This window comes from Anser cygnoides, chromosome 3 (assembly GCF_040182565.1).
Source record: "Anser cygnoides isolate HZ-2024a breed goose chromosome 3, Taihu_goose_T2T_genome, whole genome shotgun sequence".
NCBI lineage: Eukaryota > Metazoa > Chordata > Aves > Anseriformes > Anatidae > Anser > Anser cygnoides.
Genome location: NC_089875.1, coordinates 10,475,483 through 10,498,752, shown reverse-complemented (window position 1 = coordinate 10,498,752; position 23,270 = coordinate 10,475,483). Strand labels below are relative to the sequence as shown.

At 46.7% G+C, this 23,270-nt stretch overlaps 1 long non-coding RNA gene across 1 annotated transcript; it reads right to left on the bottom strand.

Annotated features, from left to right (window-relative positions):
* Positions 1-1,024: 1,024 nt before the first annotated feature.
* LOC106042309 (uncharacterized) lies at positions 1,025-23,270 on the bottom strand. The gene is made up of 3 exons (XR_001211040.3): positions 23,099-23,270; positions 19,666-19,748; positions 1,025-2,262 (listed from the first exon to the last, which is right to left on the bottom strand). It is a non-coding gene; the product is annotated as an uncharacterized lncRNA (long non-coding RNA).

Sequence of the window (23,270 nt, the reverse complement as noted above, 5' to 3'; positions counted from 1 at the left end):
AATGCAGCATTCCTAATGGTGCTTAGGCAGGGGAATTACTTGTGCAGGTATGTATGCATGGGTCCTTTTTACAGGGTTAGCGCAGTGATTTGCGATGTTTGGTTAAGCCCAAATCCCCCACACAGCACCTGAATCCTGTGCTAAGCCTGAGGCCCTTGGAGGCTTCTGTTGCCCTGGGGGCCAGGCTGGGGTTTGGAGAGATGACCCACTTTTGCCAGCAGGTGTTTCCTGAAGGAAGAAGATGCTCAGCACTGTTTTCTCAAGGCAGTGAAAAACCTCCTTTTGCCACCAGCACGGGTGGGCGTGCTGAGCAGGTGGGCATGCACAGGCAGCGGGCGGATGTGACAGCCCCTCCAGGCTCAGCCATGCAGCGCAGCAGGACAGATGCCTCCCATGTGAGGATGCTACTGCAGGCACCCAGGCTGTGGCTGGTGTCTCCAGGCAGCACTGCTCCTTGTGTCCCTGCACTGATGTGTGGGGCAGGGGACCGCGTTCAGCTCTTGCCTCCTGGTTTGCCCCAGGACAAGGCTCTTCACTCCCTCCAGCGCCGTGGCTTCCACACCTGCAGCCCCAGACGGAAACCTGACCCTCTGAAGCACACGTCACGGCACATCACGTGCCTCTTGGTCAATGCGGCGCAAACAAATAAGGCGGAAGGAATGTGAACATGAGTTATTGCCCTTTGAGCGTCTTCTGTTATGCAGCGCTTTGGCATCGCTTCCCCTTTTGCGTCCGGGTCTGGCACAACTCGGTGCTGGGACACCCAGCCACCAGTGTCACCGGCACGCCTGGTCCCACAGGGACAGCCTCCTCCCTGCCTCCGCTGTCACTCTTGGCTCCGAAGCTTCACCTCTCCTCTGAGCGAGCGCCTGACTGCACCTGCTTCCTTGCAACGTACAGACATCTTGGCATGTGCCTTCCTGACAGCGTTTTGGAGCAGATATTCATCAACGCAGAGCCTGGCTGCCAGTGGAAGCCTCCTGTACCGTTTGGCACTCGCACCCTGCAGCTGCATTCCCACAGAGGTGGCTCTCCACCCAGGTTCCATCTGACTGCACTGCTGTTGGACTTGGTTGGATCTTTCCAGCTCAGGCTTAATGCTGTTAAAAGATCCTTAACGACTTGGAGAGGCAGCAGGGTTGCAGAAGATGGCAGAACTTCGGGGAGCAAAATGCAGGGGGGCAAAAGCTCCAGTGGCTGCTCGCCCTGTGTCCTCCCTGCAGAGTCCAGAGCAGTGCAGAGTCCTTAACTGAGAGGCCCATGTCCTCCCAGATTAATTCTTAGCAAAAAGTGGGGACATAGCTGCAGGGATGGCTTCCTCTTAATTAAACACACACAGCACTTTCCCCCTGAGTAAACTCTGCTGTAGGAAGCTCTCCAGAATGCTCCCCACAGGTGGGCAGCCAGCTCTGCTTTAATGCTGGGCGGGCTGGGGCAGCTCGGCCCCTCTGGACCAGCCCCACTGCCCACCTCTGCCCTATAGGAGCAGAGGCAAGCCCCTGCAGCTAGCAGGCAGCTGCAACAAGGACTTCTCATGTCTTATGACTTTTTCTGCATCAGAACTGTGACCAAATCAGGAACGGATCCCAGTGGTGCCACAAAATTCAAGCAAGTTATAAAGGTTTGTTTTTCCCTCTTAATTCCCACAAGCACTTTGCCCTTCTGGCTGTGCAAACTTTCAGCCATCCATCTCCTTCTGAGGACAAGCATTTGTGCTGGCTGCTTTTTAACCCCACGCAGGGCAGCAGCTTGCCCAGCAAACAGCTCTGTCTGGGGCCTAAAGAAGCCCCCAAGAGGAGCAGAGACCAAAGGCCAAGCTTCCCCTGGTCTCAGCCATCAGCAGGCAGGGAGCCATGTGGGACCACGGGAGGAAATGTGTTTACAAGAGAAAGCACAAAATCTGGCACACAAGAAGTCTGCATCGCTCCAGAGAGGCTTCCGTAGCTGCCGTTACTGTAGAACAAGGCAAGAAGCAGGCACATCAGAGACCGTGGACAGTGTCTGCCAGCTAGATGACACGTTTGAGTTAGAATGGAGAAATTCTTACATATGTCAGGAGGAATGACAGGAGAGAACAGCTGCAACATGAAAGACTTTGTGAAGCAGATGACATTTGGACCAAAATAAGTTTAAGATGAGGCTCTCCTTTGAGCTGCTCCTTGTTTCTTTTTTATCTGTTCCTAAATATTTTGTCACTGGGTAATTTCTGGCTCTGTTCTCCATTATTGTCTAGTTGCTGTGTTTTCAGTTAAGGAGATTCACCTGTGAATAGACACAGAAAAGACAACTGGGCACCAAAACAAATGCAAACGTCTCTTGACCTCAGCTTAGTCCAAGGTTTTCTTAAGCTACAAAAACACCCATAACATTTTAAAGTAAGTAGACAGATCTGTTTTCTTACACACAGCAGCTACATCATTTTTTCTTCGTGTTGTCTCTTGCCTTTAAGCAGTTCCCTTTCTGATCACAAGGCAGAAGAAATACTGCTCAGCTAATCAGACTTTGTATTCAAATCCAAAATTTTCCAGTAATCACAGATAAATCTAGCAACTCAAACCTCTTTCTTTTTTAAATCACTGATATAATTTTGTCTTTACACTTTTTAAATTCTTCCCAAAAAACATGTTTTTTTAAAAAATCATCACTTCCAGGACAAGATCTCAGTGTTTCTTCCCCAGAGCCATGACTCTTTGGAAGGAACTTCCAGGGCAAAGCCTGTTTGAGCTCATCGGCAGAAATGGTTTCCTGTTGCTCTCTCCTGACACGATGCTGCTCCAGGCTGGAGTGTTATTTTCAGTGCTCCCCTCCGGATTTCCAGCCACTTGCAATATGGGGCTCGTGAGGGAAGGCTTGTTCCCTCTCCCTGAGGAAGGTCAGCGAGAGGGACCACCTTGTCGTGCTGGTTCACATCACCACCGTCTTGGCTTTCTCCAAAATACTATTTTTGCCAGTAGAAAGGTCTAATGCCCTACAAGGCAGCCGCAACCACACCAAGCTGACCAGTGTCTTCCCTGGCCAAGCAGCAGCAGAAAGTTTTTTCTGATGAAGACACGGATGCTCCTGGTTGGAAGTAGCAAGGGATGAAAAGAAAACACCAAGACACCCTGCCTTAGTCAAAATGTTATCTATTGTACCCTACAGTGACTCTTATAGACATCATACAGAACAAAATGCAGCATCTTGGAAAGAAGGCAGCATTGCCAGGTATACTCCTGTGTGTAAATGAACACAGAAACCAAATACCAAAAATCAAGCCTAATCCAGGTGACTCTCCCTGGGTTAGTACAAGCTCTGCTTTTAATCTCAATCTAAAAATCAGTGGCTGGTGGGCATGGCACAGCCCCACTGAGCCGCTGGCTGGTGAGGCAGAGGCACTGCCAAGCCATCGTCGTTGAGTCGCCTCAATCAGGACAAAGCTCCGGCTGCAGAGAGCCAGGCTAAATGAGAGTGGTCTGGCTCTTGCACAGAGCTGCACAAGCCCCAGAAAATCAATTTTCTGGGTTTTGTGTAATTTTCCCCTGGACAGAAGACAGAGTCTTTGTTCAGCCTGGCCTTTCGAGAAAGGTTAGGGACTCAACAAGAAAGAACTCAATTGACCCAAAAACAGAACGAAAAACCACTGAGCTTTTAACAGTGAGACAGAACTTGGATTTCTTGACAAGTTTTTAGCAGAAACATTATAAAAAAAAACCCTGAATCAAAAAGAGATCCATGCTCCTCCCTTCCCTTTCATCGCTCCTCACCCCAGAGCCCAACCTGTTTCCCCTGGGCAGAGCCGGCGAAGGGAAGACCAGCCCCACGCTGCTGCTCCCCATCAAGCCAACGCCTGGCATGACAGTCTGGCCGCTAAGCAGTTTGCCTTCTGTTTGTTTTTTTTTTCTTATTTTTCCAGTAGCCAAGCTGCCTGGAATGAACGACCAAGGCCAGCGTGCCATGTCAGAGACTTCGAGGTATTACCACAGGGCAATAAACACAGTGAACAACCTCCCTGCTCCTGCCGGCCCCCCAGGGATGGCAGCAACACACACCACTTGTTGCATGCAGGAGTGGACAGCAGGGAGAAGCCACAGAACATCTTCCCTGCTCTGCTGCACACCTAGCCCAGCCCAGGGCTGCAGAGGGATGCCAGGAACGTGCCCACACGCCTGCGACAAACCCATGTACGGTGTACAGCAGCAGCATATGCACTGATTTGTGCTGGGAATAACCATGGTGGGATGAGCACAGCGATGTTACAGCTGTAAGTGAGAGCACAGCATTACTGTGGTGCTCCTGGCACGGTCACTGGTGCATTACGGTGTGCCAGGGACTACCAGCGATGATAAATATTGCACCAGGCTGCAACATGCCAACCCCCTGCTCCCTTCCACCCAGGAATAGCTTCATGCCAATATAGCAGGCATGGAAAGGATGTCTGGAGATCAAGGCCTAAGAACATGAAATTCTGGTGTTTTCTTAGGTGTTTTTCTCCCTTATTTAAGAAGAAAATTCCCTCTGAACTCCATGGAGACCACATTTTCCATGTGAAAAGAGAACCACAATTTCTTGTTACGTGTTTCCATTTTCACCTTTGCCCTGGGAGAAGCAGAGGTCCTCCTCTGGCTGTATCCCCTGCCCACATTCAGAGCATTTAAGGGTTTATACCTGTGGCAGTGTTAAATCAGGCTGGACTTTAAATCAATGACAAAGAAACTGGTGCACTTTTGTGCACATGCATCAAAGACATTCAGAGATACAGCTGATTATGGCAGCTTTGCCAGCCCTAAGCACTGAAATACTGAGCCCTAGCTCTTAAAAATCATGAATACCTTCGACCTTCAGCCACAAGCTCTCAAAGATATGAAAAGACTAGATTCTCTTTGAAGCGGCCTTTCAGCCACCCCCTTTTTCAGGCTCAGCTCTCCTAACTATTCTCCCCTGCAACCAGAGTCAGAAAAACACTTTAAAAGCCTAGGGCACGCATAGCAGTGGGATGCCAAGTGCCCACTTCTGAAGGATGACACTGCGTATCGTGAAGTGTGTGCTGGAGCTGCGTTTGGCGATGCAGCCCGTGCAATCTCCACCAGAGCTTCAAAGCGAGTCCCATTATGCATCCTCCCAGAACAGATGCTGGCAAAGGGACTGACCAACCAGCCCTCCAAGCCAAAATCACTGCAAATAGAAAGAAACAGGCATTCGAAGTGGTAGGAGACGTGATACTCTGACAATGATGCAAGGTCATTGCTTTTGAGATGGAGCAACTCTAACATGCAAAGAATTTTTTTTTAAAACATTGTAAATCACAAACACCCTTAGCGGAAGAGCTTGCACCTAACTGCAGAAGAGGCTGTAGCCTCTGCTCCAGTGGAAGAATATATAAACCCACATTAATATAAGGAAAAAAACAACACAGGGCAGCATGCTCAGGCACTGCTGGGGGCAGCCTCGGCTCGTGTGGCAGTTAGTGAGCTGCTTCGACATTTACTCTGAGCTTTAGGATTAAAAATTCCCTCCGCGTGCAGGGGATGCTGCATCTCAAATCACAGAAATGCCATTTTACCAAACTGATACCACTTTGCACTGAAACAGTGAAGAAAAAATATAGTAAACTGTGCTTCTATGGCCACAATCTGCTTTTTACTGTTTGTACTAAATACACTTTCATGTTAGAACTGAATAAAAGAGTACTTAATGTCTAATTTTGCAATTTACATTTTCTTCCTGACAGCCTTTACTCATTTCATGGCATATGCCAAGTGTGACAGCCAGCACTTGCCAGAGGCAGCGCTGGTACATCTGATATTTTACAGGTGATAAGGAATGTATATTTCTGAGTTCACTTGTTTGTGAAAAGGAAGAATATATATGTATGTGTTTATATGTATATGCATACATACATAAACACATAGGTAAGCATTTGTGACTAACAAAGTGTTTTGTCTAACATCAGAAAAATATTTAGGGTATTATGTCCTTAATTTTCTAACGGAAATCTTTGGTGAGATCTAATATTACCAGAAAAAAAAATTAGAAAAAATCAAATACTCCATTAGTCAACTAAAAGAAAGGAGCATTGACAGCAATAAGCCCACACTACAAACCCTCTGTACTTGAAGACTAAACACATTAGTGATACACCACCTCTCAACCTGAATACAAGGTGTGAAAAGTGCCAGTATTTTACATGAAAAAAATAAAAATTGGGGAAAGGGAAGGGATTTTTTTTCAGAGTTATCTTCACTTTTTCTCTGTTTCCTGCTCCCCCTTTTCTTTCTCCCAGGTGGGGAGGGGAACAAAAACACAGAAAGGGGAGGCTACGAACCTGACTCAAACCTGAAGCTGTTAGAGGCAAATCCAGGTTGGTTTAACTGCCTGGGGCCAGCGCTCTGCACACCACACACTGCCCAGCTGCCTGCAGCATCCCCACAGGTGATCGGAGCCGCACCTCCAAAATCCCTCTTTTCCTCCTCAAAACCATCCAAACCCGCACAGCACTATGGTTTTTGTCTGCTTGGTGAAGCCGACGAGTTCAGAGCTATTCCAGCTCTCTGTAATTGGAAATGCTATGCAAAAAATAAAATATGTCAACAGTTCCCTCTGCCTGCCTAGCATCTTGAAAGGCCAGCAGATCATTATATTTTTGCCCTGTGACTTAAAAGAATTACAGCCCCAGCGGTTACTGGGAGAGCAGCTGGTTCAGAAAGCTGCTACGGGTAAACCTGTCAGAGCTCATGAGTAAACATAACGTGAGTACAGACGCTGTACCGAAGGAGGAAATCAATTGCTTTTTCTCCAAAATAAAAGGAAGAGTTTTGCTCAGGGCAATGTGGAATATAAACGTGCAACTGTTCCACATTAACTGCAGCATTCTTCTTTTTACCACCCAATTCTCCCTTTTATTCTATGGCAAGCAGTTGAGGTTCTCTATTGCACATTGGGGGCATCCGAACTGGAAATCATTAAAATATAGATTTCATTTATAGTGGACCTTCTGTGAGTGGAAGGAAAGATTGCCACAGCTTCCTGAGTATATGATTTAATGATGTGTTCTGCATTTTCTTAATTTTCCACATTTTAAAGGCCTCTGTTCTCTATTTGGTGGAGGAAGGATCTTTCCAAAGGCACGGCAGACGCAGCTGCTGGAAGCCTGAAACCCAGGATGCCCACGAGCAGGACCTAGATAGATGCGGGGCAAAGACAGGGAGCTTGGCACTGGGGTCATTTGCTTTCTCATGAATGCACAAATTCTGCCAACAGTAAAGCAAAACCTTTGACAAGGCACTTGGTTGGAAAGGACACGACCTTCACACAAAACCCGGGGCAGCAAGGCACCTTCCCGAGGGGCACTTTGGGACGGAACTGTGCCATGCACGCCTCCCCCCAGCCACCCGCTGAGGTTGGCGGGCACGAGACAGAAATCCGAATTTCCCCTAGCTCAGTGGTTGGTTTGCCTTTTTTTTTTTTAAAGAAAAAAAAAGAAAAAAAAAGAAAATGGTTGAAAAATATGGAGAGAAAAAAATGTTATCGTTTAAATAATATATATAATGCAGGAATGAGCTGTGCAGAGTACATGTCTGTTATGTATAACTTAAATTTATACCCATGGCAGAATGAAATCATCACTTAAAATAAAGTCAAATGTCCATTTTTCAGATTTAATTAAGACATCATTTTGATGGAAGCTAAGCTAACATAAACAAGCCAAGAGAGGCAATATGAAGAATGAACTGCATATAAAACCTGGAGCTCGTTTGTATGCCTGAGCTGCATGACTGAAGCTGAACAGTGTAAGTGTCTTACACTGAGTTACAAGTGTTCTCTGCTGTGGTTTAACGTACGAAAGGTAAATATAAAAGAGCTATTTTTAAAAATAATGGGTGGAATGAACTCTGGCAGCCTTGCTCCCGTGTTTTTATCTCTCTTAGCTTCAGAGGGCTTCACTCTGGACATGGAGCTTCCTAAATACTCCTGACCATCTATGCTGCGTACGCGGGCAAGGAAGGTCCAGAAAGCACAGGCGTAGTCTGTTGGCAAGGGAGGCTTCAAATATATTCATTTGAATTTACAGAAAAAGACAAACGGAAATCATGCAAAGCTCTTTCTCCCTGCTGACCAAGTCTCTCTGTAAATCCCGTGGGAGGCAGGCTCAGAAAACCATTTACTCCCATGGCTTCCTTAGTCTATGAGGGGATAATTACCAACTATTAGTGTTGCTAACATACTAAAAATCACATTGTTACCAAAAGCATACACTCATCTAAACAAATATGAATGCAAAGAGGCCCTGAGGTCTGGGTGAGGTGTTGGCCAGTGCCCCTCTGGCTACAGGCTCTGTTAGGTACGGAAACAAGCCCCGTGCTGATGCTGACATTTCTCTGCTAGGTCTTTCCCAGAGCTCTGGTACCCAAGGCTCCCAGGAAGAGCCAGGAAGCACCAAGGACGCCTCCAGAAGCTGATGTGAAGGAAGATGAAGCACCCCAGCATGTACAGTCAGCAGACCAGACATCATCAAGATTCCAGACGATGACGGCCGAGAGAAGACACGTATCTTTTGCACCACATGCTCTTTAGTGCAAAGCAAAATCACTAAAATGCTGTAAGCTGTCATTAAAACAAAAAGAAAACAAAACAACAAAACCACAAAGCAGGGTGGTGTGCTGGAGCTCAGACCTGCCCCAATGTTTTCAAGGGCTGAGCCACTTTTTCCTTACTCATTTCCTTCCCCAAACCATTAAAGGATTAATTTAAATGTCACCAGAAAATCTGTAACTTTTTAAAGAGGGTTTTTTGGTGCCCTCATACCATCTGTTGCAAGCAGTAAGAGATAGTCACATCAAGCAACCCTGTGGACAGAAGGAACACACTGCATCTTGAACAATTCCAAAACTTTACCTTCTACAATTCCCACTGTCTCGAACTTGACCTGAAAAGGTGAGGAGAGGCACTCAGAGCACACCCTTTCCTCCTGAAGGTGACCACAAGGAGCATGGCCCCGCTGCCACCCACAAACCCAGCGGTGCAGTGCTGGGGACACCTCCGCAGAGGTGTCGGTGTTGACCGCTGCTGCTGGTGGCTGGAAATGATTTGTGGCAGCTTTGATTGCAGGCGGCTGCCACGCAACTATTTCCGAAACCCTAAAATTACTGCCAGGCATGGGACCCTTTCCTTCATTTTTGGGGATCGCCACCATCAATAACCTGCCTGGCGTGGTGCGGTTCACAGGTTTTTGGCCACGTGCTGCTGGGCGCCGCTGCAGAGGTCCCTGTGCTAGCACCCACCACTTTACCAAGGAGGTTCTTTGCCCGCTGGATGGGCCCAGGGGAGGTTTTCAGGAATTCATACAGGCCCTTGGTGGCATCTCCTCAGCATCACCTCAGCCTCGTCAATCGTGTTTCATTGCTCTCTTCAGCATCTGACTTGGGGCAGATGTTCTGGGCCAGAAGGCTTGCATCGCCTTCAATGAGGACACACAAAGAGCAAGGCACTCATTTTAAAAGGAATGGGCAATTTGTTGAAATCGATGTTTTTCAGGGTAAAGGATTAGTATCAACACTTTTTCCTGCTGCAAACAATTTCTGAATAAAAAAAGTTGATCTTATCAATTTGCTTCTTCACATTCAAAACCATCTTTGGATTTCCAATGATTTTCATAACTGCACAAGTTAGGAAGACAGTAACGCACGATGGGCACAGGAAAGCATTCTAAACGAGCCAGTTTGAATGACCCAGAACCATTACACTCCCCCATTTTGGCATGTGCAAGTGATTTCAAAATCAACCTTTAATCCCAGTTTGGGACAGTTGGGACACATTTCAATTTTCAAATGTTATTTCTCCAGCGGCAAATGCATTTCCTGCCTTGCAAAAATGCAATGTGAATAACCCACCTGGATCTCCAAAGGGCTGAGCCCTTGCGCTGAGCAGCAGCAACACATCCCCTGCCCTGCAGCAGCATAGCATTTCACTGCCTAGCCAGCCTTTTTCCCTGCACTTTCTCAAACCTAGGACCCTGCAAAACCAAACCACCAAATCCTGCAAAAACGGCAAAACCAGCCTTTCACCTTCCAGATGTGTTCCTGTTTAAGAAAGCCTTGTAGACGCAGAGCAGACTGCAGCGTGGAGCCTAGGCACAGCCTAGGCAGGTACTAGGGGCTCTCGTGTAAAGAACCACCTTTTCCCCCATTAAACAGAAAAACCAAGGCTGCAGTAAAACCAACAGCAACTTATTTTATGAAGTGTGAACCAATAAACCAGTGCCTTTAGACTACACAAGTTACTTCTCCTGCAGAGGCTAATGGAGTGCAATTAGGTTAGAGACTTTCCCCCAGTTCTCAAGTGTTGTTTTAATGCATTGGCGATACCGGCAGATGCTGGACAAGCTCTACCGCCCGCTGCTGAGGCAATGTTCCAGTGACCCCAGTGTCGGGGTGGTTAGAGACGCATGGAAGCAGCAGAGCCCTTTGATGCCAAAGAGAAAACGCAGAGGGGTATTTTTAACAGCTTACAGTCAGGCTGATAGAGAGACCACTGTAGGCACATGCCATGGTCTGCTGTCACATATGCCCCTCATCTTCTATGAGTAAAGCTAACGCCGAGGACTTGCAGACCAAGGGAGAGGACCTGCCTGTCCCTGACCCCCAGGGTCAGTACCATGCTCCAGCTCATCTCTGCCCTATTGAAAAACTCTTCCGCAGGCAAAGCCACCCCATCAACCCTGGCTGGCTCTGACCTGCCTTGTGCCCAGAGGTAAAGGAGAGCAATAAATCATAACAAACATCTTCCCAAACTCTTGTAATTTTTTAATTTTTATTTCTTGAGTGATGTGAGCATCCTCACAGCTTGTTTGGGTATCAGAGCTGAAATAATACCCCACTCATCTTCTGAGCATCTCACAGCAGGCTGCTCCAGGGATTAAACCACTGCTCCAAGTCTTTACAGATGGGCAGCCAGCATTTTTCTCCCGGCATGCACAAGTTGCATCCTGTCTGGTGTGGGAGCAGGACTGTGGTGCAGCAGCATTGACCGCCTCATCATCAGCCACAGCAGCATCACTCTGCCTCGTCATCTGCAGCAGCATCAACCGCACACAGCCACAGCGGCACTGCCCAGCCATCAGCAGGGACCCCACGCGCCCCAAGAACATCCCAGGGCAGCTGGAGACAAGCCCCCACTCCCATGAGTACATACCAAGGCACCCCCACCAATTCAGAGCATGTGTGCCTTTCATCGCACACCCTCACTTATCTGTGTTTATTATTCAGCACATCTCTAACAGCAAATGGTATTTTTGGTAGGAAGTAGCAGGGCCAGTGTGTTTCATATTAATGATCTCATTCAGGGGAAAAAAAAGATTGATCTAAAAAAGATTCTCTCTAGAAACCAACGATTAACCAGAAGTATAAATCTCTGTAAGTGGAATAATGGCACCTTATCACCTTCTCCCCCCAGCACTGGTTGTGTTGTCATCCACTTCTAACATACTTTATTTTCTTCCCCATGTATTTTTCCAGAACTAAAAAAAATTCTTGCTTTTTTTTAAGTCCTACCTAGAAAATTTTCAGTTACATCATTTGCACAAATATGTTGTTGTTAACATTGAAAAACCTCTTTGCTTGCAGTTGTATATTTTATTTGGCTAAAAATGTGCTCATGTCTAATACATCACATGTCCTCTGGTGATACTATTTAAGCTAGAAATTCCAAAACTCACAAATACCGAATAGCCAAATGTTCCAGAGCAGTACTCGTATACTAAACATGTAATATATCTCCTCCTTCTCCAAACAGAAATAGATTTCTCTGATTTGTTTGATAAATTTGACCCAAGATTTCCATTTGGAGTTATTGGAGTTCCTACTGTTTTTCTGCGTGTTGGTGGGCCAAGCCCTAATCACCCAAATCTCCCAAGGAGGCCATAAATTACAGCAATGAGATGGTGCTTTGTATTCCTCCTGCTACAGGACAAGGCGGACTCGCAGCCACATATTTTGACAGGCATGAATTTAATTCATTGTTTTATGACAGATGGGAAAAGTGTACATGCTCATAGTGGAGATTTACGATCATTTGGGTCTGGAGGATTCTATAATTTGCAAGTAATGTGAAAACAGATGGATAGACAGACACCAAAGCGCAGGCTGACCTGTATATTCTCACCACTGGTTACAAATGGGATCCATATGCCTGGAAGTCTCTCTCAGAGAGATCTTCATTAGCACAGGCTCCCAGATTGCAAAAAGCACAGCTCACTTCTTGCTGCAGGAGCAAGCAACTGCAAAGTCACATTTCTGAAGCCTTTGTTCATATTTTTTCAAGTGCGAACACGAAACTGCAGACACATCCATGTAATGGACATCAGCACTAAAAACTCACCCTGGCCTCGCTGAGCTGCCCTCCTCATGGAAACTGAGCTTGGGGGAGTCTCATCCAAATCAGCCACGGACAGGTTTCAGTGGTTTGATGCTCATCTCCACAGTCGCACAAAGTAACCAGATTTATACAGATAAATGTGTCATCTCCTGTGCTTTATACATTTTAATGGATGTTGAGCGATGTCTTTTTCCAGGCATGGCTCAACTGTAAAATACTTTTCATGCCTTCGCCTGACAGATGAAATAAGGGTGACAGAAACACACATGAATTTGAAATCCTCCAAACTGAATGCTTATGTTTACTTGGTAGGAGGCAGGGGAGGATACCTTCTCATTGTTACTACCAGTAATGTAACATTCAATTCTTTTTAACCAGATAGAGACTGCAAGGTACACAGAAGGCACCTCTGAGCTCATCCAATTTAAATCCTTTTGAATACAGCACATGAGAATTTCTCCAAGGCTGAGTACATGACTCCGCTTTTTCTTGTTACAAATCAGTCTATCTAGAGAGATATGCATTTTGATGTCTGTAAATAATAGACTGCAAATATAGAGCCATCCACGCATTGAAGGACCAGGTGCATGCATTTAGTACTGAATTCCAAATAGACCCAGAGAAAACATGCTGAAGTTTTAAGTGTCGGCAACACTTCGTAATCTGTTACGCTGCCCTGGTGGATTTCTTTCAGTACTGCTGGCAAAATGACACTAACCTGATCTTGGTGCAGTTGGAAAAGCAGAAGTAACACCAAGGGTCTGTGCAAGAGTCATCCTGGCCAGAAGGAAGGAGATGACTTTACTGCAGACTCCTAACAGCACAGGTGCTGAATGGCTCCATAACGTCACTGTGAGCCACAAGAGTGTGGCACAGGGGTGCCTGCATGGCCTGGCCCAGGATCCAGTGGTCTGGGTGCCTCGCTCAGCACAAACCCCATGCCTCCCCATAATTCACACACAGGGAGAGGAGCCAGGTTTCTGGAGCCCAGCTGGAGGGCAACAGCACCACACCACACCACCTCTTTGGGAACATCCTGCATCCAAGCAGCTCCCAAAAGCCTCTCACCAGCATGACACGCAGCTCTCAGACACACACCATGCTTATAAGGTATTTTCTACCCATTTTTACCTTTTACACATGTGGATGCCTCTGTGGGACCTCCTGGAAGGAAAAGGTGGGAATCCTACTCCAGCTGAACCAGCAGCCTCTAAAGAGCAGCAATGCCACTGTTTGCACCTCAGCTGTGCTGAAATGCCTCAGCCACAGGAGCACTGCACCTCCTCACCAAGCCCCCCCAGTTCTGGAAATGCCCAGGGCTTTCCCTCACTCATTTCATTTCCACTGCTCTCAGTGACCCACAGGGGAGCTGTGTCAGGAAGGACAGTGTGACCATGGCTCAGCTGCCCCCATGCAAACCCAGCCTCATGGGGTGTTGATTCACACGCGCCAGTAGATTAAATTTTAACTGCTTTGGTTTACAGCCTGTAGTTTTAAAATAAACTGGAATCAGGGCCAGTTTACTTTAATGCACTGGCCATAAACGGCAGCAGCTCTGAACCAGCCCCGCGCGCGGAGGAGCTGGGCAGGAGTCATGCTCCCACTGAGGAAATGGCACAACTGAGGTGCTGAGGGATGGGGCAGATCCTTGGGGGAAATCTTTTCACCAACTTGGTTTTCCTTTTGGTCTTTCCCCTGCCTGTTCTGGATTTTAAGCTGTGCAAAGCCAGACATGAGATTACCATAGGAAAAAAATATCAACAGAAATATCAACAAAAATATCCAGTCCCTTGTGACTGGATTAGCAGCCCCTCTTCTTCCTCATCACAGAGCAACACAACTTGGAGTGCAAATTCTCCTGTTTCTTTCTGAGACTAAGGCAGAACTACAGCTGGGAATAAACTGGCAGCACTAATTATGGCATAGCATTACATCAGTCTTTTGGGCTGTATTCCAGAGAATAACATGACAGAGCATAAGGGATCCCTGGGCTATTGGGGGAACATTTCCTGGGAAGTTAGACTTATTTCAGCATCTTGACCTGGGATTGCAGCTGCAGCCCAGCCAGCACACACATCCCCCCCCAGCAGGGTTCAGCAGAGCTCCATATAGAGGCAGCTCAGCTTGCCTGAACCCCCCAGAAGCCTGTGGCACTGCCACCACCAGCCTGCACAAAAGGGACATCCTTTGGTCCAGGGTAATTTGGAGAAATGCTCCTCTGAGAGCAAATAAACATCAAGTTCTCCTTACTTGCCTTATTATATTTGCATCGTCTGTTGGGACTTTCGAGTTTGGGGGATTTTCATTAGTGAAAATTACTAGAACATTGCCATTAAGTGAAAGGAAAATTCTCAAAAAAATGAGTCCAGTACCAAAGGTCTTAAAAATAGATTTACAATGCTCACAAAAAAATACATAAAGCAGGCACACTGACCCTCTGGCAAGTACCTCTGAAAATACTGTGTGCAATTCTGACTTCAATCAGTTGTCAAAGTCTTCAAAAAATCCCGAAGCCAGCCATCACCAAGAGCCTGCAATCAGTGGAACAGAGATACACTAGCACCAATTAACACCACTAAATGTAATGGGGTAAAGAAAAGAAGCTAGTTAGATGTCTGAAAACTGACGTACCAGCTTATCATTGCACTGCCTGATGCAGACCTTGTTTAAATGCAGATTTCCATGTATTTCCATAGGCTTTTGGCAATCGGATACTGTTTTTATTTACCCACAGGACCGTGAGAACCCATCATGTACTACCCAAACTCAGCTCCAGCACCTGGAGCAGGGAGTGGAAGATCTTTCTGCTGGGGAAGGGAAAGAGACAGGAGAAGGCACGCATGTTTATTACGGACAGGGAGCTAGGAGGATGTGTCTAACGCACCCAAAGAGATACTTCTGATCATACACAGAGGCAAGCATGAACAGTGTGCGCTACTTATTTCACACTGCTGAGCTCCTTACAGCTTCTCATTTAGTTATGTGATACTGCACAAGTTCAGCTTAGCAAGTGTGGGACAGTATCTGCAGGAAAACAGAATAAACCGGATAGCTGTTTGTCCACGTTTTACTTGCAGCACTGGTTCTCTCAGCAATTAAATAACTGCACTTTGGCAGTTATTTAAAAAGCTACAAAAGAAAAGAAGCCACTTCTTTGAAAAAGAAAAGGCAAGAAAAATCCACCAAAAAAAAGCATCTTGTTCACCTGAAAGCGAGTACCTAACTCACTGAAACAAAGCTTTCTTCCTCCTTTTAAGAATCCTGATTAGTGCCATTGTGAAATAAAAAATATCATGTACAGTTCTATTTTTATTGTAATACTTTGGATAAAATATATCCAGCTATCATTTAAAATAAGAGCTGCTCTCAGCTGAATGCTGGCAGACAGCACATGCCATAAATCCTCCTGCGGCACATTCCTAGCTGCCCTGTGGACCCACTGTCCGGATCAGGAGAAAAACGGTGAATTTGTTGCTATATTATTCCAGCATAAGGTACTAATATTAGACTTCAAGGAAGCCATCTTGCACAAACACATTTCAATCTTTTAAATTGTGGCTGGTCAGGGAGCACCATTGAAAAAATATTTTACTGACACTCGCAGTTTGCCCATCCAAAAGGATAGACAAAAGCTGCAGCTTTTCTTCTCACTTGTAGGTTTGCAGTCTTCTAGTTAGCTTTATTTCTACTTCCCCCAAACACTGAGAACTCTTCCAAAATAAAAAGCACATTTAATATTTCATAAGAAATACCTTTTCCAAACAGCCACACTGTGAAGGTAAATAAATGCAAGGTTTCTAGAAAGGAGCCTGTAGGAAACCACACTTTATTTTTCTATGATAAATCATTTACTTTGCAAATGACCGATATTTTGAGAGTTATGAACATCAGACGAATAGCTGTCTAGCCTGTCTAGCACTCGCTTGCGCTGTTTCTTTTTTTCCTCATAGGAGACTTTTGTTGCACTCATTTCATTATAATTAACTATGAGCTGCCACTGGAGAAACAGCACTACGGCCATCCTGGAGAGAAGAGGCCCACAAGAGCACCTGTGAGTACAGTGAGCAGAACTTTTCTAACCACACAAAAAAACAAAACATGGACACCTTAGTTTTACACCAGCAAATGGCACGGGCGTGAAACACCAGCATCTTACAGTCACACCACTGAAATTATGATGCCATGCTTTACAGACAGGTCTTGTGCCACCTGCGTGGGGTAGGGGAAAGAGGGCAGCATCCCCTGCATGACAGATCCATCCCCCCGATGCACATCTTATCTTTGCTGGCCCCATCCTGCCACCATGCTGCTGGCTGCACACCAAGGTGGGTGCACTCTGCCCCCAGCCCCCTGCTTGTCCTACTGGGTGCAGAACGCGGTCAGGGGTACCCGTCCCAAAGGATGAAGCCTGAAAGTCAGTTTCTTCAAGTAAATCAGTAAGTATTTTATTCTTTTTTTCCTTACTTGCTTAAACATCCCCAAGCACTTATTCTCACATCTGTTTGTGTGCTCCCATCCTCTCATCCACAAGGAGAGCACAAAACTCGCAAGCTGCTCTTGCAGGGGGAACCTGGGACAGGGGCTTACAGCAGCAACAGGCTGCTGGCTGCACAAAGCCACCCACTGGGCAGGGCTCTGCAGCTTTCTAACTTGTTGGTCAGCAAGTTAAGGTTTCTGCCTTCACACTTTTCAGACCAGAAATATTAAAGAGAGCTTTTCACATAAGACTTCAAAACAAAATCCTTCAGTTAAAGAGTTGTACTGTTTCTTTGGGCAGTTTTTCAATGCTACTATTTCACCAGATTTAATAAAATCCCCCTTCTGACATACAACACTGATTAAAAGGGACATATCTCCAAAACAGTGAACACTTAAAAATGGCATCAAACACTTAAAGCCATGAAGACACCTTCCTGTACACTGGGTGGTGTTTTCTGCTCTTTGCAGATTTATAACTCAGCCATATGTGGTAATAAAGATTTATGACAAGTCTGAGGAGTAAGTCCCGTTAATGGCATCTCAGCCACAGGGTGCTCATGCACCCCAAGATTAGCTGGCCAGGTCCATGGGCACTGCTCCATGACCTCGCCCTGAGCTTTAGATGCCAAATGGGATGGGACAGCACATCTGCTGCAAGGGGCAGACACATCCTGGCCATGCAGGCATGCATGCACCTGAGAGCAAGCCACAATTAATACAGTCTTAATTGGCTAAGGGCATTGGAGCTGTGCTCAGTACAGCAGCACACACTTCATGCACTGCCTGGGGAGTGGACTGGAAGCATGGGTCAGAGCCAGTCTGCAGGAGATGAGACAGTTTTCATGGAATTCAAGCCCTCATGGAACAGAGCAGATGCTCCAGTGGGAGTGATGTCTGGATACACGACAGTTTGGGTAAAGCAGTCTAAAAAAGACTTGTTGTGAGTTTCAGGACAACAAAATGAAAACATAACCGGGGTTTATTTTCATTTTCTTCCTTGGAAATTTCCAAAGCATTTGTTTTACACTATTTCAAAATGAAAACAATGTCTGAGATGATGTCCCCAGTCAAAAGCCCAAATGCTGTTCCGCTCTAGCAAGGCAGCTGTTCCCTTGCTTCTTTACTTGGAAAGCATGGTGGAGCAAGATGGGGACTCTGAGCACAAGTCAGGCTCAGACAACCCCAAGCTGCCCTCTCCTGCCCCAGCCCAGCAGCACCCCACGCACACAGGCACATCCACAGGGATGCATCAGTCATATCACAGGGGTCTGGGTGGGGAAGCAAGGCTCAAGCATTTTCTATGGCTCTAAAAATGCCTACGACTCTCACAGGAAGCCATGTCCCAGCAAAACACACAGGACATCAGAAATCCTCATTGTTACATTGCCCAATGTCTAATTACATACGGTTCTATTTAAACTCAACATTAAATCACGGCCGGAACTGTACGGTCTAAGAACTACCTGGAAAGAAAATAAATGACATATGCAATCCCCTGAACTTGGAACCCATCTCAGTTTACAATATTAGTTTTTTAAAGGATATTTAAAAAAACATGCAGCAGTTAAAACCCATTTAGTTATTTACCTTCCAATCCTCCTCTCTGCCTTTCCCCTAAGCCATAGGTCTCATAAATGCAAAAAGACCTACTGACATGTGGTATTTTTTAAATGCTAGGGAAGGTGTGTGACAAAATCTTGAAAGTTTTGAAAGTGGACTACATTCTGCTAAGCACAGCTATATCTTGAAGCCCAGGCCAAGACATGAATTAGAGTTTATAATGCTGCAGAGAGAATACCAAGGAATTAAAAGAAAAACATTTCAGCTTGAGTAGGAAAGTTTTCTGTATTCTATTTTACAGCCAACCATAACTTTCACAAGATGAGTTATGCTTTCTGTTATTGGCATGTTTTTCAAGTTAAATAAAAACTGTTTTCCAGGAGAGGTACTGGTGAATCCTGATTCCCAGATCATTCTTCCTTCTCTAAACCACAGTCTCTGCCCTGATCTATGTAATATTTTTTATTTAGAACTGAAAACACCTCACGCCCACCCGTCCTCCCAGCAGATTAAGCATCCACACTGGGAGGTGTTCCTTACTGTGCCTTTCAGAGGTCTTCCACCATCTGTTTGTAAATCCATGCCACCCTTGTGCACCCCTGGTAACATCAGCTGCAATGTGGACATTCGTTCATCTAACAGACACCGGGCACAGCTCCAGCCCCAAAATACCTGGCTAAGCTACAGCTCCATGCAGCACCCCTTCCAGCTCATCACAGCAATGCATATTCAGGGGGCCTGGCATAAGAACACTTGAACACAGGACACGGTGCAATTTAAAGCTGAAGCAGAGCACCCACACAAGCGGGGAATGAAGTCTTTCATCAGAACAAGCAGGTCCATCAAACTCATCTGTGGGAAAAACCTTACTTCAACAATGTTTACTTTAAGAGGAGATACTGCTAAATGAAAGACTGAACTTAGAAATGCCACAGTCCAAGTGCTTTAGGCTTGAATATTCAAAAATGTTTTGTTTAGAAAGCAGTGACTTTCCTGCAGCATAGATAATCCTCAGCTTTTAACTCCACCAAGCAAGTGCCCAACATTTCCACTGGGAGGAAATTACACATCTGGCTGCATGGTGAAGTCCCAGCACTTCCATTAAGCCATTGTTCATCTCTGTGCACAGAGCAAGCCCTCAATGCTGGTCACACCTGCTCACTGCTCATTTTCCCCATGCAGGACAGGCCCAGCTCAGACAGCAATGCTAATTTCTCCCTGTTCCACACACTAAGGCACAGCAGCAAAACCAAGAGAGACAGAAGTCCCTTCCCTTACCTCTGCGCTGACCGCTCCTCCAGCAGGGGTCCTCCAGCACCCTGGCCCAGCACAGAGCCCCAGTCACTCAGAAGAATGTAGGCCTGGAAGGGAACAGGTAGCAAAGGAGTCAAAACCCCAGAAGAGCTGGAATGAGACAGTTGCAGGGGTAAACTCATCTGCTGGGGATGTGACTAATCCAGTGGTTCAGATTCATTTTCTGAAACTCAGAACTGGGATGAGCAGTTAATACCAGATGTTCAGCTGCCCCAGACACTTGATTGGGTTTTGGATACAAGGAAAAAAGTGTACATTGGAGAGAGGGTTTGTGGTTAAAGCATTATGCTAGGATGCAGCTCTCGTTTCACAACCCAGCTGTGACTGGCTTCCTGAAGCCATGCTCACACTGCCTGCTCCTCCCAGCACCCAAACAGGCAGAAGCCGAGGGCACAGCTCAGTGCTGGGGACACGCTGCAAAACGCACTGCTTGGCTGCTCCATCTGGGGCTGAATAGGAACAACATCCACCAGGCTGAGCTAAGTCTCCACAACAGTGCAGAAACCTGGTCAGCTCATCTTTTTTCACGGGGAAAAAGAGCCCTTTAGTTACTGTAACTGTAATCACACCAGACGGTGCTGGTCTGCTCCTGCTGCAACAGGAGGCTCAGTGATGGAGAACTGTCCTCAAGCCTGTGAGTCTACCCACCAGGGACTGGGAGCAATTGGTGCTTTCATTTGCTTCAATAGTTCTAGAAACTGGGACAGAGGACTTCAGAGGTAAAAAAAATCATTTGTGTACTAATGAGGTCTCAGAAAGATTGAGCCTCAATACACTGATGCCAGCTAGTAAACATTTTTTATACCAGAATATTCTTCTGGGTGAGATCTCAGTTTTCCCCAAATCAGCCACTGATGTCAGTGGGCCAAGGTTTCACCCCAGGCACAAAGGGAGGGCAGCACAGGGAAAACATAGGAATTGGTACTGCAGGGGGCTCTGATGACAAAGCCTGGAGGCACAAGCAGGGGAGCAAAGAAAGGCCAAGACTGCTCTGTTCATTAGCCCTAATGAAGGAGAAAAGCTGGTGAATGGAAACTTTAATAGGCAGCTTTAGCAAGAGCAACATTTACTTTTATTTGCCTCAGAGATTCAAATCTCTTGCCAGACTCCCACTTTCTTAGGCCCCAACCCCTCCTTATATTTTATTTTTTATTTTTTCCCCCCACGCTGCAGCCTCTCAGGTCCCTCAGCTGTCTGTACAGCAGCCACCCTCACCCACGAGGGGCGAGCACCCAGAGCCTCTCACACTAGCCCAGCCCCAGAGGTGCAGTGTGCCTTCACCTACCCACCAGCAGCCCCTGAACCAGGTGAGAGGTGCAAGACAGCTCAGAAACAGCAGGCCATGCTAAGCTTCAGTAAACATGGGTTTTGGGGTGCCTGCGTGTTTTTGAACAATGTGGCTTTTATTTTTTAGAACACAGGCACCATTTATCTTTTATTTACTCTTTTGCCAATAACATTAACTGCCTGCCAGTTATAAAACAAATACAAAACACAATGAATTAAGTCATCAGGGACCAGAAAACAACCTAGAATATTACGAGCACATAAAGCTCAAGGAGCATGTGTGTGGGAGCCCATTTAACCTCCCTGATCTGGGGCTAGGTCCAATAAATTCCTCGGGCACACGGGGGCTTTGGGGGCTAGATCCCAAAACAGAATTTTCACTGCAATTAATTCTCCAGGTATTGGGGGGCTCAGCAGGACCCTCTCCACACTTCTTGCTCCCATTGGGGTCTCTGACCCAAGACCAGCCATTCTCACCACCACCCAGGTGAGATGTGATCCAGAGCCAGTGACTAACAACAACAATAGCTTCAGGGCACCACCCCATTGTTCTGCTATGCTGGGCCTCATAGGGCAGACCTGACGAACAAAATCACCCTTTTTCTAGAGAGCAATTAGGAAGACACCTCCAGTGAAGTACCTGAAGGTGTGGCCCCCGGCTGCATTCAAGCCAACAATATTGTTCAATAAAGCTTGCATTATCTTCTTAATGTCTACCCCTAACCCAACAAATACATCATGGGAAACTGGTACAGGTATGGCCACACTCTGGGTAAATTGAATTAGTTCTTACAGAGGCCCCTGAGCCATTCCCTACCTAATGGCTCCCATAGTGAGGCCAGGAATAACTAGTTGCAGACACAGCAGCTAGCAGGGCAGCAAAAGGCACCTTACCTTGACTGGAGCCAGGCAGGATGGGAGAGCTGAGCAGCCCTAAAAGCAAGGAAACCCCAGTGTGCGGGGAGCCCAGACAAGTCCCCACCATCCATGTCTCCTAGCTCAAACCCCTCCTTCCTCCTGGGGAGATGCACCTGAGCACCATCAGGGCACACAGGCAGCAGGGGCACCCACGGGCACCCAGTGTCTGATGCACACCCACAGCACCCTGCAACGCAGAGCCCAGCAGGGGGATGCTGCACCCTGCGGGCAGCTCTCCTCACTTGCAGAGCCTCCAGAGCACTCACAAAACACATCTGGAATAGAAATCCTGACTGCCCGATTCCCCCAGCTCAGAGCCCTGCAACACAGAAGCACTCAGCAGTAATGTAATAAACAGCATCCGCACGCTCAACTTTTTCGGTAGCCACATTTTATAGGCTGCCTGAGGTCCAAGCCTAGAGGAGTCATTTTGGAAGGACAGAAAAGGGAAAATTATAGTAATTTCGCTAAGCAGTGATTGTCCCGCCTATGTGCAGACAGTTGATGTATTGGAACGGTTTATTTTCTTAGAAAATAAGCATTGTGGGTTTTCAGCCTGGCTTCCTGAAGAAGTGGGGTTTGTGTAATCTCTCAAGTACACATCCCTCCACCAAACCCAAAGTCTCTTCCCATCACTTTTCAGTCTGCTGCTCAGCCTGGCCAAACAGGGAAAAGAATTAGATCTCAACAAATTAGGGGGGATAAAATGAAAACCAGCAGATGCCCAGAGAAAAGAGCCTCTATTAACATCTCTGTTAAGAGGGAAGGTAAGCTCCCTCCTGGCACCCACTGGATGTTCAGAACGCATCCCAGGGAAGCAGCAGCACACACACCCTTACAAATAACCCCAGCACAGTCTCTTGCTCATTGAGACTGCTAGCTGCAGAGACCAGCCATCCAGCTGCTACCAATGTAGCACAGCACAGGCATCAATAACTTCTACGTAACTAAGAACTCTGTGCCTACACAGAGGAGCTGCAGCCCCCGGGTTATCAAGCTGGCAGTTTGTAACATGTTTATTGGAGGCAAAGCACAGCCACTCTGCTCCTCCCAGCCTGCAGCAGCTATTACTTCACCAAAAAGCCCCCCAGAGCCCTTCATAACCAACCTGGCTGCACATTGCAGCCTGGTCATCAGCCCATTCACAGCCCTCCCACATCTTTCTCCCTTTTCCCATATCATATCACTTTACCTTTGCTCAGGCTCTGCCCCATCCTCTTCTCCAAGATCTTCCCTGTTGCAATGACACCAAAACTTGCAGCCTGGAAGCTTTACACCCTCCCCTGCAGCAGAGCTGGGCCAGGCCCTACAGGGGGGAATGGGCAACACAGGGGAGCCCAGTCAGACCCCCAGAGAGCCAACCA